General features: G+C 45.6%; 1 long non-coding RNA gene across 1 annotated transcript; it reads left to right on the forward strand.

Annotated features, from left to right (window-relative positions):
- Positions 1–4365: 4365 nt before the first annotated feature.
- LOC141570051 (uncharacterized) lies at positions 4366–19233 on the forward strand. Its single transcript, XR_012493810.2, has 2 exons — positions 4366–6242; positions 12562–19233. It is a non-coding gene; the product is annotated as an uncharacterized LOC141570051 (long non-coding RNA).

Genomic DNA, 19233 nt, shown 5'->3' on the forward strand with positions numbered 1-19233 from the left:
GTTTCTCTCCCTTTCCTTATTCGGACACACAATTATCTTTCATGAGTCTCCTCTTATTTTTGCCCCAATCCTTAGAACCCTGCTATATGGTACATACTCATAAATGGAAGAGGGTAGGGAAAACAGACTTTCAGAGTTCTAGGTTGGTGATTAGAGACGGGGACAGGAGAATGTTACGAGAATGAAATAGGTCATGCATTGAAATGCTGTCCCCAAGGGCTCACACCAATACTCAATAAATGGTAGCTATTACTATTACTATTCTGAACAAAAAAAATCAGAGATTTAAGTTGAAACATCGCATTTACCTTCCCCTTTCTCTTCTTCCTCCGTTGACAGCCTGCCAAGTTACCGTGAGTTTGTGTACTGGATCCTTGGTAAAGCACAGGCCATGGGATGCTCTCTGCCGCTTCCCTATATTGCCAGCTCCAGCTTTGGCTGCAGTAGCTGGGGCCAGAAGAGGGAATAAGGCAGCGCTCAGGGATCTGGGAAGGGAGATGCTATAGCCCAGAAAAGGAGGAAGAACTTACTGGGAGAGACAGTGATTCACGGGACACTGGAGTGACCAGCTTGCAGATGAGCTAGTAACCCATAAAGACACCAGTTTTATTCTAGAAAAGTTTACTTCTGGGGAAATAACAGAATTATACAGTTAACTTTGGGTTATAATGAGCAAATGATAGTACAAAACAATCTGAAAGAATCTTTCTGAGGGTATCCATGGCCATGTATCTTTAGTATCTAAAGAGGAACCTTCTGACGACATCAAAGAACATCAGCCATAGGGGTTATTTTACCTATAACTTTTTCTTTCTTCTTTCTTTCTTTCTTTCTTTCTTTCTTTCTTTCTTTCTTTCTTTCTTTCTTTCTTTCTTTCTTTCTTTCTTTCTTTCTTTCCTTCCTTCCTTCTTTCCTTCTTTCCTTCTTTCCTTCTTTCCTTCTTTCCTTCTTTCCTTCTTTCCTTCTTTCTTTCTTTCTTTCTGTATTTTTTTTGTAAGGAGGGCACAGCTCACAGCAGCCCATGTGGGGATTGAACTGGCAACCCTGGTGTTATCAGCACCATGCTCTAACCAGCTGAGCTAACCGGCCACTCCTCGATATTTTCAAGATGAGTGGTCCATGAAAGAAAGTGATGGAAGTCAGTCGGCCTATGAAAGATCAAAACCATGTCCCTGGCTTCATTAGTTGGTATTTAACCAAATAAACTGTCACAGAGATCAATAGTGATAAGAGTTTTGAAACGGTGGTGGCATTGCTCTTACCCACGTCACTGGTGTCGAGCGTGGAGAGTTTCCTTGTATCAGATGCTCAGACTAAAAGCTGAAATCCAATTCATCCTCAGAAACTACAGGAAATTAGTTGAGGATGACTGGTCCACAATCCCAGAAAGTGACACGTTCATGAAGGGGGAGGGACCATTCCTGTTGTGTGGAGGTCTTCCTGCAGAGTCATGCAAGGGATAAAGTAAATATCGAATGTTTTCTTTCTGATGTGGGGAGCAAGTCATATGTTCAAATACCAACACAGTTGTTGCAGCCACTGACAACCAGGGTTAGGAAATATTTCATTTTAGAAATAGATTGGGATGAAGTTACAGTTATTATCACAGGCTTGTTAAATCCGATGAATTAGCAGTGACGCTTGCAGGAATGCGGCTGGAGAATATGGAGACCAACCTAAAAAAACAAGTGTCTGCCCCAAACCATAGAATGTTAGAGCAGGAAGAGAACGTGACAGATCCCCAGCTCCTGGGTTTTCAGATAAGGACTTCCAAATCTTGAGCAGGTCCCAATGCTTAGTGCGTTGTAAAAATGCAGAGTGCTAGGCATCCAGCACCAGGAAGTTTTGTCTGGTTGGGGTGGGATGGAGCTGGGACTACCCTGTGCACCTTTATTTAACAAGGACCTGAGACTGCATGCTGTGGTCCAGAGACTACACTGACCTATTGTCATTAGTGTTCGCACAAGCGCCACAAGGAGACAGTCAGCCATGTCCTGATTCCCAGCCCAGGACTCTCGCCACCCCATGCAGGGTTCCCTAGTCCTGAAATGTATTATTAACATGCTGTCTAATTGAACGGTCGTTGCATGGGACATAATGCCTGGACCAAACAGTCCTAGCCGTTCCAGGGAGCCTTTCTGATGAGAGGGGAAGAGCGTATGGCACAGAGCAAAATTGATGTGCCGCGGGATGCTCCACTCTGTCCTCTGCCTGGGACTGGTGGGGGAGCCTAAGACCCATTACGAATGTAAATAATAAGGCAGTGTTGGAGAAAGGTGCCCGACTGTCATCAGTGCCCCTCTGATGAAAGTCAAGATGCAAAGTCCTAACATGGGGAACTCATTTAGTGGTCGTCCCCTCTCCATTATTTGAGGGGAAAAACAAAACTTGCTACTTGTATTAAAACTCCACAGTGGTTATTGCTTCTGAAATTCTGCCCTGCTTCCTAGCTTAAATCATTATTATCTTATTTAAGCTGTGTCATCCTCTGGAGTTGTAGGAACTAGCAAGGCATCTATGGTTGAGATTGCTCCACAAGACAGATCTTACGGCTGCAGTAGTTTATCAAGAAAAGCCTGTTTCTTGGACAAAGAGCTATACACGATCCTGAAACGGTGGGGAAAAAATAGGCATTTCCATCTTAAAACAGGTCCTGATGCATTGCCAGTCTCCACGGACACTGGATACATATATTTTGGTATGTGTATGTGTGTGTGCACGTGGGGGTGGGGTGTGCACACGTGCTCATGCACACCCGTGAACACAAGGATGAGTGTTTTTCATTGACTTTGGAGGGGAAATGGAGAGGCACTTGGGGCATGGAATATGTAAAAAATTTTAAATAACTTACCATTTCTGGCTGAGACACGGCAGAACATGGACTGTCTGTCTGTATGGGAAATCCCTGCCCTCTGCTACCCTAGTGATGACAAGCTTCATCTCTCTGGAAGGAATACTGGGGAGCTGAGAAGGGCACCTGAGCTGTGAGTGCTAAATGTTATTGTTAGTCCTTTATTATATGAGAATCTTTGCTTTGTATTTATACTAAGACAATAAATAAAGGAAGTAAGGGGTGCTATCATTCCTGATTTTACGTAAGAACTTTGGGAAATTTGCCCAAAGTGAGAAGGTTTTAGCCCAGGCATGGGGGTCCGACAGTATGGCAGGCTGAGCCCCCACAGTTAATCTTCTAGGTTGTGTGAGACTTTGGGCGTTCATCGTGCAGACTGTCCACATTCTTTGCTTTCTCCCTACTGCTGCCTGCCTTTAGGTCTTCACTCTGATCATGTGCAGCTCTACCAGAGGCAGCGACAGAAGCTAGAACCAAATCAGTTAATTCAGACTTCCTAGGTAATTTTGATAAATAACTAGTGGGAGAGGGGTTGCTAAAATTATATTTTAAGATTATCTGTGAATTTAATTTTTCACTTATGTGTATTATCTACATACTGCTCCATGTTAACTGAAAGCTGCCCATGGCCAAAGCAGGTAGGAAACTGCAGTGTCACGCGAGTTTGCCTAAGTGTGGGGCCTACGAAGGTGTCAGGAGACGCCTTTGACAGCTGCACCAAGCTTTGAAAAGTCACTGTACAAAGACTGAACCCAACTTGATTTGAAAGCCAAAAGGATGATATTGTTTCAAGTGGCCCTGGCCCTTTTGTACATTTTCCACGCCTTGGGGCTTCTGCTCTGTCTATTGGGCCAAGCAGCCCTTTGCCTGTTACCTGATTTGCAGTTTCTGTCTTCTCTCATATATTTACTTTATTTCCAGAGACCTTTAGTGAAAGAGAAGTTTCATAAAGGAAGGAATTTTTAAAAAATCTCTTTTGTCCCCAGCTATGTCTCCCAGAACCTAAAGCAGTGCATAGCACAGAAGAAGCATTCAATAAATATTTGCTGAATGAATGAATGAATGAATGATTCTCACTGAACAGATGAGGAAACTGAAGGATAAGGAGATTAAGTACCCAGGGCGTTGTATATTCTGTTCTCTCCAAGTTGCAAGTAACAGAATTGGACTGAGCCAGCTTCAAAGGAGGGTGGTATTATACGGGTTCAGGAGGGTCTTCAGGAGCTGACCCAGACACCGTTGGCTGGCTCACCCTCCCTCCTCTCACTCCCTTGTGGTCCGCTTCCCCTCTGTGTGTTTCTGCAGACCAGCTTCCTCCACCCTCATGGTGGGAAACATGGCGGCCGACAGCTTCTAAGTTAACAGGCTGCAGTTCCAGCCATGGGAAGTGACTCAGAATTCCTCTTGATCCTTGTTCCAAATTCCTGGGGAGGAGCTCCCGGGCCAGAGCTCCCTGCACCACCCATCACCTTTTGTCTCAAGTCCATGAAGTGGAGGGTTTAGGGATTCATCGAGGCGGGAGAAGCTCTTCCGTCCTCATCAGCTTCTGTGCTGGTGGGTTAGATCCGAGAACTCGTCATCCAGCTTGTGGTACAGGGAGACCCCCTGAGTATTTACCCTGGAAAAGCTGCTGAGGAGTCCTTTATCGGTGAAAATGCATACTTACGGGACAAGTCCTGAGACTTTTCTCCAAGAGGCAAAAACCTGAGCCCACCAGGTGAAGAGAAAGGCTTCGGGGATGAGAGAAATACCTATTCGACTGTCTGATAGCGTTAAGGGAGTCAAGTTACTAAGCAGATGAGTCGACTAGACTCGGGGACCACCCCTGGCTGACGTGCCGTTCTACACAGCTGGTAATTCTTTTATACTGAGCTCTATTTGAAGGGCCAATGATTCCTATTAGTGATTTAAAGCTATCTTCCCTTCGAGAGTATAACTACAGTATTAATTGCTTCCTTCATGCTTTTCCTAGTTCTTCATGGTCTGAGAACTATCTGAAATACAGGCCAAGAAATATCTGAGCTGGGTCACGATTGCTAAGATTTTTCTGTAAGTCTCCCTCAGCTCCTGGGGAGCAATGCCGCAAACATTTGAAACTACATGCGGCCTATGGCTAGCTGCCTTCTGCCCTTTCTGATTTGAGAGTGCAAGCCATCCAGCCTCCAAACCTTAGGCTCTGCACAGGCAGGACACATTTGTAAAGTAGGAAGTAATTCCACTCACACTTGTAAGGTGCTATGTCGCCTTCCTCATTTATATTTTCTAACTGGACCTGGTGGCACCAAGCCTGGGCTCACGCGGCACCTGCTCTGGGCTGAGCTGCTGGTCTGTCTGGCCACACGGTGTCGCTGTTTTATCAATTTTAGCCTAATGCCTGTGGCTCACACCGTAGTTCAAAAGTTGGGCAGTGGGATCCTGGTGGATTGATGGCAGAAACCGAGTCTGGACAGCAGCGGAGTTTTAGGTTTTTCATTTGAATGAATTTGGGAAGAGTTAGGTCAGTGTTTTTCACTTAAAGAATGAGTGTGGAAGGTAGTGCAGGGAAGGAAACCATGAGGGGAATGCCAAGTCCTGCTCTGCTGGGCCATCGAGACCTCAGCGATGACAGTGGAGCATGGCCTGGGGAAGTGGCTGCACTCTAGGTATGTGTTTAACCAAGGCGTATTTCCTGCTCCTACATAGTTTCCAGGCAGCTGAAGCTGTACATGCTTGAAGGTTATCATTATGGAGGTAGGGATAACTAGCTACCATTTGTCACGTACTTACTGTATACAGCCTGCTTTGCATATATTTTACTATATAATTCTCTCAGTACCTCTGAAAGGTAAGTGTTATTCTCCACATGTTACAGATAGGAAAATTAAGACTCAGAGACATTAAGTGATGTTGTTCGACTTACACAGCTGATAATTGATGCTGACTCCAGAGCTCGTTCGCAGTGGATTTCTGGGTAATTACAGGGTCTAGTCACCTGAAATAAGAGGTACCTGTTCCCTTCTAAGTCTCAAGGGGTGTACAATGATCTCCCCCACCTTGCCACCATGAATTTTGAATGAAAGGGAACTTGGCAATCCCCAGTCTAAAGGAAGAGGACAACGCGTACAGGGCTAATGACAGAAAATAATGTACAAAGGGAAGCAGAGAGAGATCTGGTGGAATGCTGAGCCTGCTGCGTGACATGCCTAGGAGCCTGGAACTGACTGGGCAGCTCATGCGCTCACATTCAGTGTGAATTAGAGAGCTGCCTCACGGTGGGTTCCTTTTACAAAAAGGAGTGAGAATTTTAATTCGTTCTTGGCGATGTAGCTAACCCAGCACAAGAACTGAAGTCGTCAGGCTGGCAAGACATGATGGCCCTTGGAGAAAGCACCACGGCAGCTGGCAGGAGACGGTAAGATGGACTCTTGGCCGGAAAGGAATGAGCTACAAAGATGAACTATGGCAAGGTCTTAGATGTCAGGGCCCAAGAGATAAGAGGGATAAGGATGCCCCAGTTTAACCTGATGCTTAAAAAGAAAAAAATATTCTGTCTTCAAAGATTAGGGGGATGGGGGGCAGGTTGCTAATTGCTTGCCCCTCCATGGACCTGTAGGAACTGGGAGCAATGGGAAAAAATGGAATTAGGCTGGTGGGAGAGCTAGAGTGGGAACAGAAAGTCACACAGTACCCTGGGTCGATGACTTCCACCCCCAAGGCCAGAGCAGCATCTCCTCCCTTTGGAGAGATGCACAGGACGGGGAATGTCAGCTTTCCAGCCCTCCTGATCCCCGGTTGTTAGAATTCCCTTGTACCCCAAAAGGCTTGAAGCAATTAAGTCTCTCTTCAGGAATTTTTTTCCCCAGTTAGTAAGCAGCCAACTCTCCTGGTGGACATGTCCTTTCTACCCAGTATGCACCTAGGAGGGTAGGGCTGTGGCCAGCCCTTTGGAAGGGGCCTCAGAGGCCCACAGGAGAGAACGGCTTTTCCCTATTGTGCCACTTGCCCGAAACTTACACAAAGGGAAACTCTCTTTACATTGCCTTTCCTAGGTGTCGTGCGGGAGACCCTGCTCGCCGCGCCATTTTTCAGGCGGGGCAGCCTGCGGGGTCTCTGGTCCCACTCCCCACACAAGAACGCAGGGTATGGAGGAACACCCACGGAGCCATAGGTAGGGGAGTCACACCACTATGGTCTCACTGGAGGCTGGGTTCACCGGACGCGCAACCTGCCGTCCGCCTTTCCGCCGACAGACCGACGACTCTCCTCCACTCTCTCGACCCTGTTCCTCTCCTCTCTTCTGCTCTCCTTGGCTCTGCTCGGCTCTTCGGCAATCCTCGGCTCTCCTCCGTAGCCGCAGCAGTTATACCAGCGGCCAATCGGCTAACCGGCCACAGCCAACAGCCAATCAGCCACAGCCAACGGCTATCCACCACCCAAGCCAGCACCTTTCCACGTGAGGCCGAGAGCCTGTAAACTACTCTCTGGGGCTCTGTCCCCACACTAGGTATTACGAGTCTGAGGTTTTAAATAATGGCAGTCTTTAAAATTCAGAAGTGCTCTGAAAATGTCTGATATCAAACAGACAAGGCCATGAACTGAGCTTCTGAACCCCTTTTTCCAATTAGCTCTTATAGTCCGTTAGTCTCCATTCCAGGACTTAACTCTCCATCACAAATAAGTAATTTCTATTACAAGAAAAGGAGACAACCTAAATTATTTTCGAATTAAATGTCACATTTCCAGCCATGGGAAGGTCTCCTTCCTAAACTCAGCACAGCCTTGAAACTCTGATGTGTTGCCAGTACAGTCAGATCAGTTGGGCGTGGAAATTGCATGTTGCACTGGAATGAGGAATTGAGGCACGCTGAGGACAGGAAGGTAGGAAGTGGAGGCAGGCATGATGACTCCAGGTGAGAATATGGAGCTCTTCTGGCTCCCACTGCCCAGTGTGCGCCCACTCAGGGTACTGCCTAACTCAGAGCTCTCATCGGGGCTTCTTGTTTCAGAGCAAGAGAGAGGCTGCGGTGTAGGTCTTAAAGCTGTGCAATGAGCAGTTCTTGGGGCTCCCATCCTCTATCTGCTCAGAAAGAAAGGAGCCCAAATCAAAGCAAGATGGTTTGAAGTGTATGCAAGAGGAAGCTTGAAGTGGACATGCAGCAGGGCTTGGGTTACAGCTGGGTCTGAGTCTGAAGTGGTGCTGTAATGTGTGGATATGGCGAGAGTAGTGATTCCCCTCCCCTTTTGATGGTGCAAGGAGTTCATTGCGTTTTTAATTGCCTGTCCTTGATCAGGCTGAATTAAAATCACATGGGAACATTTTAAAATTTGGACTCCCAGGACCCAGAGCTAGAGGTGCTGATTGAGTGAATTTAGGGCGGGGCTTAGGAATCTGTTTTAAGAGATGCCTTAGGCGATTCTGTTTGTAGATAGTAGGTTTGAGAATTGCTGATAGGTTACTGTGTCTGACTACACCAAGCTTTCCATGCTGTGGGATGGTTGTTTGCAGAAAGAGTTGGGCTTGGAGGAAGTATGACCAGGACCTCAGACTGTTAGAGGTCTGAGAATGGGGATCTGGAGTAAATTATCAATGTCTGCACACGTAAGAGTAAACCTGGGAGAGGGAGTGATTAAACTGTCCTGAATCAGGGTCTCCCAAGAGACTAAAATCAGTATAGTCTGTCCCCAAATACTCCTGCATAAGATGTGCAAATGTAACTTCCTGGACCTGTGTCGTGGGGGGCGGCCTGCGGGGTCTCTGCTCCCGCTCCCCATACAAGAACGCAGGATATGGTGAGGCCAAAAAGGAACACCCACGGAGCCATAGGTAGGGGAGTCATACCACTATATTCTCTCTGGCGGCACCATACTCTCACTGGAGGCTGGATCCACACTGTCCACAAACCGCCATCCACGCTTGCCAGCCCAGCCGCCATCCTCTTGCTAGCCCCATTCTTTCTCTCTCATTCTCTAGCGTAGCCACAGCAGTTATATTAGTGGCCAAGGCTCACTGGTTACAGCTGACGGCCAACTAGCCACAGCTGATGGCCATACAATCACAGTTGATGGCCATTTACTACCTGAGCCAGCACCTGTCTATGTGAGGCCGAGAGCCTGGAAACTGCTTTCTGGGGCTCTGCCCCCACAACCTGTTTCTAATCTCCACTGTGGTTAGCACTGTATTATCAGATGAGGAGGGGATTTATTTTTTTGAGGCAAACCTGAGCCCTAAGTTTGGCCCGCGTCTTTGTGTGTCTTCCCTAGCTTTGGAGAGCTGCACAAGACACGGTGCACTTCAAAAGGGACTTTGTACTCAGATTGGACAAAGCCACATGCATTGCGTGCAGACCTGAAGGAAAAGCCTCTGAACGAGGCTGCTTCCCACAGGCCGGAGCCGGGCGAAGACAGCAGCTGCACACTAGCACACGCCCCGCTGGCTCTGCCCCAGGACCAGCTGGCAGAGGCCACCTGGACTTCATGTTCTCGCTGAGCAAAGTCCCTGGGGGGCATCTCTGTTTCCCCGTTCAGCAGCCTGAATTCAGGGCTCTGAGTTCACAACTCAGCATGACTTCTTGGTGGGCATGGAGATACGGCTTTTTATTCCCGGGGTCTGAGAGCAGAATTCTAGTCCACCTCAGTTGTTGATTTGAGCAGGGCCTTGGCTTCCAAGCTTTAGTTTGCTTATCAGCACCTGGTGCCGATGCCAGCTCTGCCCACCTCTCAGGGGTTTTATAAGGCTTGGCTGGCATGGCAGATGAGGAAGGAATATAGAAAATGTACATAATCCCTTTCTTGCATTAGTTATTATTTCAATTGTGCTATGGACAACTGCGAACTGACCCAGTAATCACGGGTTAGTCTCTTGTTTTCTAAGCCCCTTGTTGTGTTTTCCCAAGAAAGTAGTAAAAAACACTTTCTCTGCCAAATAAGATTTTTTGTTTGTTTGTTTGTAACAAAAAGAGTCACGGTGGAAATAAAGGATGTCTTTCTAATAAGAGAGAGGCTATTTGTCACCAGGACAGGTAGGTAACTGAGAGTTACAGATTTCATTCCCCAGAGAAGATTAAGAAAATGGGAGGCATTTAGAGGTTGAGGATAATTTAGTTGAGTCTGGAAACGGAGAAAACGAGATATTCCCTGGAGATTCATTTTAGCTCCAGGACTCTGAGTCCTGCCTCCCTTTAGGGAATTAACCAACTTCTAAAACACATCAGCAAGGACAGATTTGGTGCAGAAGACCTGGCTTTCCAACCAACTAGCTATGTGATATCAGGCAGTTTCCTTGGCAATAAAACGGATAATGATATCGCTACCTCATATTAGATAAGGAATATGAAAGCCACTTGTAAAATATAAACCTTTAAAAGATTGAGATATTGGTATGATACACTGAGCCGTTTCAAGGCAAGATCAAAGAAAATATGATTTTTAAAAATGTACAAGATTATGACGTAAGATCTTGGGAATGCTCTCTTAATTAAAGCCAACTACAAACGCAAGGACTCGAACCTGAGTTTTTTGGTCCAGGAATCCACCGTCCTTCCCTATGTCAAAACTTGGTCTTTGACCAAGACCACTGTTACTTGGTCTTTGACATAGGGAAGAATGGTGGATTGTGGAGGGCCGTAAACTGAAAAATTCCATTCCTCTTCAAAAGGGAGCCATTTTTTAACCTCCAGGCTGTTTGCCATTGTTTCTAGGGTACAAAGACCTCGGGAAACTTCAAAAGGGCACAGAAAGCTTGACTAGAAGCATTAAAGGAAGCAGGCCTATCCCTGGGGCATTCAGAAGATACAAGGACAGGGAACCAGATGGAAAGGAATCCTGGGATTGACTCTACCTACCACCAGGGCTGGATGTTGCCCCCCCTCGCCCCCATTCCCCCACCCCACCCCCCGTTTCTTTTCTCCTCACTGGCCTCAACTCCATGCTAAGGCAGCAGCCACATCAAGGGCTGAGAGTTGGGAAAGGGTTGTGACTAGGGAAGACTTCCCAGGGTCTCAGGTTAGAAGTTGGAAGGCGTTTTCTGAGGAAAGGATTTTACGCAAGGTGGGGTTTCTGTTACCATTGTGTAGTCCTTGATTTCAGGGACACAAGAAGTTCTTTCAGTCTGTTCTGAATAACAAAGATTACACATACCATTGTTTATCTGGGGAAATGCCTTCCAATTCTAAACAGTGGACTTAGAAATCTCTTTCTGAGAACAATGCCTGTTTATAAGTTGGGGACATTTTGTTCGAGTGACAGCTGGCTGGGCAGTCACAATTCTCAGGGGATGGAGGAGGTAGAGTGTCACCCCCACAGCATGGGCTGTGCTTTGAAACTCAAGTCCCAGTGTTTGCTAAAAACACACGAGCGCAGAGGTGGCTGGTCCAGGACTGCCCAGAGGGACACATGCTGTGCATGTGACAGTCACATGTCCCACCAACTGCCACCTAAGCTTCATTCTGAACTAAGGAATCTTTGGTAAGTGTGTCCTCTACTAAGGTCATAGTAAAGCACCTTCAGATATTCTCAGTGCCAACACTTTTAAAAACTTGCTCCTGAGTAGAATACTTATCATTGTTCCTTCTTAGCTTTTAACAATGTAGGGGGACGGAAATTGTTTGGAAATCAGAACACTGAGGGGGTTTTTTGTTGTTGTTTTGGTTTGGTTTTTTGCACTGCATGTAGAGAAGTGTTTTATTTATTTATTTTTATTTCAGTTATGGAGATATAATTGACATACAGCACTTACAAGTTCAAGGTATACAGCATAATGATTTGACTTACATATGTTGTGAGACGCTTATCACGATAAGTTTAGTTAGCGTCCATCACCTCATATAGATACAAAAAGAAGAAATGTTTTTTCCTTGTGATAAGAATTTTTAGGGTCTACTCTGTTAGCAGCTTTCAGATATACCACCCAGCGTGTTAACAACAGCCAGCCTGTACATCGCAGCCCAGGACTAATTTATAGAACCCAAGGCTCTTCTATCCCTTCAACTTGTGGAGTTGTAGGCAGATAGAGTCAGCTTTTGTGAGGCCTAAAGGTTATACAATCAGGGTGGGGGACCATTTTTACACTTACAAATACACAATTATGAATTGAACCTTACAAGGCAAGAAAGAGGCCTGAAGCTTAAGCTGCATTCACTTCATGGAAAATCTAACTCTGCTTCTAGGGGAAGCGTCCAGAAGATTCCATGAAAATGCAATCTTACAGAGCTTTAAGTTACTTTTCCTAAAACACGTTCACTTCTTGTTCTAACTGAATTCTGGATTTGCCCTGACAATGTCATTTAGTTTAAAACCCTCTGTTGTAAAGGCTCTTTCTTCTCCCATACCCCATGCTGGGGGGCTCTCTCTGGGTCTCCACACACCACTGTTACAGACCTTGCTCAGCAAGACTCCAGCCAGACCATTGTTTCCCATTGTGGCTCCTGTCCTCCAGCCACTTGGGGCCCCTCTGCAAAGACACGGGATCAAGACATGTGCCCCCTCCCATCTTCCTCCTAGTCCATCTCATCACAGCAAACCAGGCCAACTCATCAGACTGGCCACATCCTTGGAACTCGTTATACCCCCATTTCTTTATTATCTGACAACTCTAAGCCTAGATCGACTCTCCAACCCCAACCCCCATCCCTGCACCCCTGTCATGCCATCATGCCTGCCCTGTGATCCCATCACACCCCTTGTCCTGGACTGTTTGTCCTCTCCTGCCCTCATTTTCTTCTCTCCCTTCCCAGGGCCAGTCGTTTCAGCAGCATGTGAGTTACAAGGATACAGCCTGGACAATCCAGCCCATTGGACATGCACTTTACTTTCTCTCCCACTGGGGGAAACAGCTTCCTAGAGCTATGAAACAACCTGATTCCTTACCCACAGGGTGATAACAGTATCTGGCATCTGTATACATACAGCTTTTGTATACCCAAAGCGCTACACGGGCATGACCTCATATGGTTCCCTCCTCCCCTTGGCCAACCACTGTTTAATCTCTCTCCTTTACTCCTGCTGGAAAGTTTGCTGAAGAAAGTAGCACACCTGGGCCAATTCTCCCCATGACGAATTCAGACCTCCTGACCTCGTTGGCTTCACCACCCTGCTCTTCAGCTGTGTTCCTCTCCCCACTGTGGTCCCCCTCGCATCCCCCACCCCTGAGGTCCTCTCCGCTGACCCTGCACTGCTCTAGCTCAGCCTACGCAGTGTCATGAATTTCTACGACTGCTCTCCCCTCTCCCTCCAAACTTGTCTGTGACTTCACTCTTCCTGAGAGCCTTTGCTGAGGAGAAGAGAGAGTTCCAGGAGGTTACTGATGTGGTTTGTATCTTGTTCATACCTCCACAAGACTCCCTCACCACCTCAGGAGAGTTATCTACGTATCTGTTTAGCCTCTTAAATCACGAGTTCTTTTAGGAAGAACTGTCTTCTTCATCCTTGCATCGTCCAGGACCTGGGCTACAACCCATTGGTCTGTGTTCCCCTACGAGCCTGCTGATGGGTATGAAGAACTGAAGCAGCCTCTGGAGTTAAGAAAGCAAAGTACAGAAGAGGAATGCATTGGCGTGCTAAAGGAATGCAGGATCAGGCTGGTCGTCTTTGTAAGCAGGGCCACCGCCATCCTGCTCTCTGGTCTAGGAAAGCGGTACAGGAGTCAGGAGACCTGGGGAAGAAACTAAAGCAGCAAAGAGTGCCCGGACAGGGTGGCCTTTAAAGTCTCCTCCTGCCCCAAGAGTCTCTCTTCCCACCAGTATCAGCTCGGCATTAACATGCTGTCATCTCAGGTAACCCACCGCTTCTCTTCTGTAACATGCAGACCAGAATGTCTGCCCTCTCCGCCTATGAGGATCCAACGAGCATGTGAAACCACAAAATCTCAATATTTACTAATATGCTAGAAGCAAGGGGATCAGAGTGCGTACAAGCTCCCTCTCCCCCAGTGGGAGAGAGAAAAGTGCTTTCTTTGAGGCTACCATTAAACCTGCTAATCATCCCTTTTCTGGTGAGGGATCAGCCACTGGAAGAAGGGTCCTGGTTCATTTAATGATTCCCTGTATTTTGTCTGTGAGACGGTGCACTGGCTGGAGGCAGCACCTGTATCTGTTGGATCTCGCACCACTTCACCACTGGCCTGCCAGTACCAAGCGGACTGCGGACATGTGTTAGAAGCTCAGTAAATATTTATGGAAATGGGGAGGAAGGGAGGTGAGAGGGAGGGAGGAAGGGAGGGAAGAAGGAGCTTAGGAGTGAAATGTTTGTAAGGAGGATACAGCCATGCCAAGGGCCAGCAGAGGTGCAGAATGTCAAATGCTGAGAAGGACCTTGGAAGGCAAGAAGGATGAGGGAATGCACCAGCCCGTGACAACAAGCACTGACCGTTTTTGTCTTGTTTTGTTTTGGTCTATTTTATTTTTTCATCTCCAATGCCTAAATAACAATACTTTATGCAGATATTTGTATTCATGGTAGAAGAGATGTGGAGAAAGCACAGGAGATCGCTGGCCATGCCCCCACCCTTACAAACTGGGGGAGGATGACTCAATGGAAAGGATGGAAATGATGTGTATGTAAAACTTTTAAAGAACACACAAAAGCACATTCAAAAATTTACACACACCTATACATCTGTATTTATCTCTACATCTTTCCCTATGTATTGGAAATCATGAGTTCACATTGACAACCATATTCAAATTTTAATTTGACACCATAAAGTTCTTCTTGTTTTTCGCCTTTCCCTTCTTGGATAGTGAGAAACCTGGTTCCACTGGGGAGTATTTTAAGGAGCTGAAAAGAGTGAAAAAGAAGTGACAGGTCACCATGGTCTTAGCTCCTCTGTGCCAGCCCCACTGCAGTGCCTCCAAAGGATAGGTCAGACTAGGGCAGACCAGCTGGGTTGTGGGGCACCCCCAGGTTATAAGAAGTCCCAGAACTGTCAGTGCTTGTCAGTACTGATTTAGGATACCTCATAAATACACACCAGGGCAAAGTTCATTCAAGGCTACCTGGAGCCTCGGAGGTTATGTTGAAATTCCACGGTTCACCTGGATTAACTACAGGTGACTTCCAGCTATTGAGCTGACCCTAGACCCAAGAATATGAGATATGATTTGGGTTAGAATGGTATCATATTCATTTTGGTATTTGGGAGAAATGGGATGATAGGAGAGAAAGAAGAGAAAGTAATAAATGTATCGTCACTTTAAACCATTAATAAAGTTTGATAAAGTTGACAAATTAAAATTTTCCATATGGCAAGAATAGTTAAAACAAAAGATCAGCAATAAACTGGGGAAATATTTGCAGCACATATCGTGACAAAGAGCTGATTTTCTTCACATGCAAAGTACACTTAAAAGTCAATAAGACGAGGCCGGCCCGGTGGCTCAGGCAGTTAGAGCTCCATGCTCCTAACTCCGAAGGCTGCCGGTTCGAATCCCACATGGGCCAGTGGGCTCTCAACCACAAGGTTGCCAGTTTAATTCCTCGAGTCCCGCAAGGGATGGTGGGCTGTGCCCCCTACAACTAGCAACGGCAACTGGACATAGAGCTGAGCTGCGCCCTCCTCAACTAAGACTGAAAGGACAACAACTTGAAGCTGAACGGCACCCTCCACAACTAAGATTGAAAGGACAACAACTTGACTTGGAAAATGTCCTGGAAGTACACACTGTTCCCCAATAAAGTCCTGTTCCCCTTCCCCAATTAAAAAAAAAAAAATCTTTAAAAACAAAAAAGTCAATAAGACGAATTCCTGACATGGAGTAGGGCCCAGAGGGTGGGGAAGGCGAGAATGGGCCAGACAGGATTTGGGATTGCTAGCCTGTGGAGTAGCCAAAGTGCTGGGGCTTTGAATTCCAAGAGAAGGTGAACCAGAACTTTTGGAACTAGTGAGGCAACTCCCACCCCCCAACATTAAACAAATTTATGGATCAGTTTGCTAATAAGTACAGGCAAGATTTGAAGAGCTGAAGAAAAAATCAGTATTGAAACTGTCTTTTTTTAATGTCTGGTCAAGGTGGCAGAGTAGATAAGTGCTGTGCTCGCCTCCTCCCGTGACCACATCGAAATTGTAACTGAATGATAGAACAGTCAACCTGGAGAACCACCTGAAAACTAGCTGAATGAAACTTCTATAACCAAGGATATAAAGAGGCCACACTGAGGCTGGTGGGGGGCGGGGGCAGAGATGAGAAATGGGCTGATCCCACACGTACGTTTGGTGGTTAAGAATTGGGAGGGGTATCTCAGCTGCAGAGGACCCTAATGAGGAGTGAGGTGTCCCAGCCTCACACTAGGCTCCCCAGTCCAGGGTTCCAGAGCCGGGAAGAATATTCTCTACAACAGCTGTCTGTGAAAAACAGCAGCAATTCTGTTCCATCCCGGTGAGATGGAAGACTGCTAGAAACCAAGAAATCCCTGTGCACAGACTCTCTAGCTCACAGGCACTCACCCTGAGCTCCAGCAAAGGGACAACAGCTCAAAAGGCACCCGAGACATATGGGAAAGCATGGAATTGTGTGGCTCCAGGACAAGAACCGCCATTGTCCTTGTGTTGATCCCTCCCCACACACAGCCTGCAGAAGTGGGCAGGTGGGCGCCAAATCTGAATCTGCAATTAACCTGGCGAGCACTGCTCACCCCACTCTGGTGACTCCCTGAGGCCCTATGACACCCAACTCGCACACTGTCCTCGACTCTTACAGCTGATGTGCCTCACCTTCAGCCTTACCCTACAAATTTTCTTAAAAATGCTCCAAGGTCTGCAGGCCCCCAGCAAGTGGCAGCTGACCTCAGTGAGCCCTGTGCATTTTGCTGAATGGCCTCAAGCCTAGCAGGGATAATAGCCAGTCTCAGGTTACATACAGTGTGGACTCTCTCAGGTGCTCTGGGCACAGCACAGAGAGCTGCCAACCACAGATTGCTCTTTAGCTTCTACCAGGTGGCCTTAGCTGGACACAGGTAGCAGCTGAGCTTGGCTGACACCAGAGCCCCTCCCAAGAGGATGTAGAATCAACACACCCAGTGGCTGACCTCAAACCGCAACAGAGCACCACCCAATTAGTTTCATAAATGACACACCCAAAAGGAGAACTTGTCAGGCACCAGAATCCTAATGGGGCTTCCGCCCTTACAATGGGGCTCCCTCTCATCCATGAAGTCAGCCCTCACTGTGGTCATGGCCTGTCCTCAGATCCAGTCAGCCTGAAGTTCAACCCCACCCACTGATGAACAAACAGCAATAAAGGATTAACTACAACAGGAGGCCACACTCAATCTACACAAGAGACACTCCTGGAGCACTCAACTCAGGTGACCACTGGGCCCCAGAGGACACACACTAAATAGGGTCACCATGCCAAGACTGTGAGATGTAGCAGATCTACCTGATACGTAGAAACAAACACACGGAGACAGCCAAAAGAAGGAGACAAAGAAACATATCCCAAATGAAAGAGCAAGAGAAAACTCCAAAACAAAAAAGAACTGAACAAATGGAGGCAAGTAATCTAACAGAAACAGTGTTCAAAACACTGGTTATAGGAATGCTCAACAAACTCAGGGGAAGAGTAGATCAGCTCAGTGAGAATGTCAACAAAGAGATAATAAACATAAAAAAGGACAGAGAAATCATAAAAAAGAACCAGTCAGAAATGAAAAATACAATAAATGAAATGAAGAATACTGGTTTGGTGTTGATGAACTCCTTTAGCTTTTTCTGGGAAGCTAGAAGGACTCAACATCAGATTAGATGAATCACAGGATCAAATCAGTGATTTGGAAGATAAAGTAGTGGAAAACACCCAATCAGAACAGCAAAAAGAAAAATGAATAATAAAAAAAAAAATTAGGATAGTTTAAGAGACCTTTGGGACAACATCAAGTATAACAACATTTGCATCACAGAGGCACAAGAAGAAGAAAGGGAGCAAAGAACTGAAAATCTATTTGAAGAAATAATGACTGAAAACTTCTCTAACCTGGTGAAGGAAATAGACACACAACCCCAGGAAGTGCAGAGAGTCCCAAAAAAGATGAACTCAACGAGGCCCACACCACGACACATCATAATTAAAATCCCAAAGATCAAAGACAAAGAAAGAATCTTAAAAATAGCAAGAGGAAAGCAGTTAGTTACCTACAACAGAGCTCCCATAAGATTATCAACTGATTTCTCAACAGAAATTTTGCAGGCCAGAAGGGGCTACTGACATGAAATAATCAAAGTGATGAAAAGTAAGTACCTGCAACCAAGATTATTCTACCCAGCAAAGCTATCATTTAGAATCAAAGAACACATAAAGAGCTTTGCAGAAAAGAAAAAACTAAAGGAGTTCATTACCACCAAACCAGTATTACAAGAAATGTTGGAGAGACTTCTTTAAGAAGAAAAAAAATATCACATATATGAATAATAAAATGGTAATAACTATGTATCTATCAACAATCACTTTCAGTGTAAATGGATTAAATGTTCTGATCAAAAGACATAGGGGAGCTAAATGGATAAGAAAACAAGACCCACACATATGTTGTCTACAAAAAACCCATTTCAGATCAAAAGACTCACACAGACTGAAAGTAAAGGGATGGAAAAAGATATTTCATGCAAATGGAAATGACAACAAAGCTGGGATAGTAATGCTTACATCAAACAAAATAAACTTTAAAACAAAGGCTATAACAAGAGATAAAGCGATCTTTCATAATGATAAAGCCATCAATATAACAAGGGGTATATTCCTTGTGAACATGTACGAACTCAATGTAGGAGCACCTAAATCTGTAAAGCAAATATTGATGGACATAAAGGGAGAGATCGACAGTAATATAGAAACTGTAGAGGACTTTAACACCCTACTGACATTAATAAATACAACATCCAGACAGAAAATCAACAAGGTACCAGCAGCCTTAAATGACATATGAGAGCAGATAAATTTAATTGATATTTCTAGAACATTTCATCCAAAAGCAGCAGAATATACATTCTTTTCAAGCACACATGGAACATTTTCCAGCATAGACCACATGGTAGGCCACAAAACAAGTCTCCATAAATTTAAAAAGATTGAAATCATATCAAACACCTTCTCTGATCACAATGGTATGAATCTAGAAGTGAATTACAAGAAGAAAACTGAAAAAGAACGCAAACATATGAAGGCTAAATAACATCCTACTAAACAATGAATGGGTTAACAATGAGATCAAGGAAGAAATAAAAAAATACCTTGCGACAAATGAAAATGAAAACACAATGACCCAAAATCTATGGACACAGCGAAAGAGTTCTAAGAGCAATACAGACCTACCTGAAGAAACAAGAAAAATCTCAAATAAACAATCTAAACTTACACCTAAAGGAACTAGAAAACTAGAAAAAGAAAAACAAACAAAGCCCAAAGTGAGTAGAA

This window comes from Rhinolophus sinicus, chromosome 1, assembly GCF_057876585.1.
Source record: "Rhinolophus sinicus isolate RSI-liver-muscle chromosome 1, RSI-T2T, whole genome shotgun sequence".
NCBI classification, from domain to species: domain Eukaryota; kingdom Metazoa; phylum Chordata; class Mammalia; order Chiroptera; family Rhinolophidae; genus Rhinolophus; species Rhinolophus sinicus.